Genomic DNA, 1,162 nt, shown 5'->3' with positions numbered 1-1,162 from the left:
CAGTACAAATATTAGAGCATTCATATTATGCAGAATATTTACCGAAAATATCAAACAGTATTCAGAAACCCAGAGGTAACTAATATTGTTTTTCAGGCGATATGGCTCTAATATGTCAGTAAACCTTCTGGAAGTGATGAATAACAATCTATGCAAGAAATATTCTCGGAAAGGTATAGGGAATACGGCAGACAACGGCTGAAAAAAAATGATAGGTGAAGAAAACTGAGAAACAAACAATAACAACTATTTCAACCTAGCGAGGAATTTCGGATCTCCAACGTCGATTGGCAAAAGGAGAATGCGTAAGTACTGGTCAAAGCAGTTAGTCAGGGAGCATACATTTATTCTTATACATTTCAGGTATGGTTTTCTATGGAACGGAAGATTCCCATTACTATGATGTTAAATGAATAAAATGAACTTGTAACTGAATTACATTGTTAATATCCTCTGAATAAAGATCTTAAAAGGAAAGGTAGTGTTTTTGAAAGGTCACATAAGAGCAGTTTGATCTAGGGCTAAATTGAAACGTAACAACTTCTTTGAAAATGTAGGTTGGGCACACTGACAAACCAGATGTGTCCCTAGCTGTGACGAAAAGTTCGTCATCAATAAATGACAATTCTGTCGATTCCATAGTAAATAAACGAACAATATCTACAATATTTACAAGTAAATTTAGACCGTTACAATTCCCCCCTTGCCTCAAGAAAATTTACTAGCGTAAATTTTCATCAGCGCTAGCTGACTTTAGGTCTTTCGCATTCCATATTCCCTTATAATTACCGTCTTCATCTCTTAATTCATATGTCCACGGGGATACCCTTTTTTTAATATAAAAAGGCCCGACAAATCTTGGCGCTAGCTTAGCACTAAAATATTTGTCCGCCTCTGATACCACAAAATTCTTCCTCCAAACGGGTTGATTTGGCCAAAATTCTTCACTCCTTCTTCTAAGGTTATAAGTTTTTTCATTCTTTCGAGCAGCCACATCTAACCTTTTCCTTATCTCCTCAAAGAGTTTTCTGAATCCTTCAGGCCTCGAATCTTCAGCAGGTTCACTATCAACCAATAGATTTTTCCTCCGAGAGATCTCCTCTCCGCACAAAACCATTGAGCGGCCGAAATTCACGAAATATGGAGTGTGGTTAGTCGTCTC

The 1,162-nt window shown here is 37.1% G+C and overlaps 1 long non-coding RNA gene across 1 annotated transcript; it reads left to right on the top strand.

Moving 5' to 3' along the window:
- Nucleotides 1-202: 202 nt before the first annotated feature.
- On the top strand, nt 203-477 carry LOC141483300 (uncharacterized). Its single transcript, XR_012466001.1, has 2 exons — nt 203-305; nt 364-477. It is a non-coding gene; the product is annotated as an uncharacterized lncRNA (long non-coding RNA).
- Nucleotides 478-1,162: the final 685 nt, after the last annotated feature.

The sequence above is a fragment of the Leptinotarsa decemlineata genome, unplaced genomic scaffold (assembly GCF_025532065.1).
Source record: "Leptinotarsa decemlineata unplaced genomic scaffold, Ldec_3_MD MMD2_tig00003294_RagTag_RagTag, whole genome shotgun sequence".
Lineage (NCBI taxonomy): Eukaryota > Metazoa > Arthropoda > Insecta > Coleoptera > Chrysomelidae > Leptinotarsa > Leptinotarsa decemlineata.
Note: the sequence above shows the minus strand (reverse complement) of the source record. Positions and strands in the feature narration are given on the sequence as shown.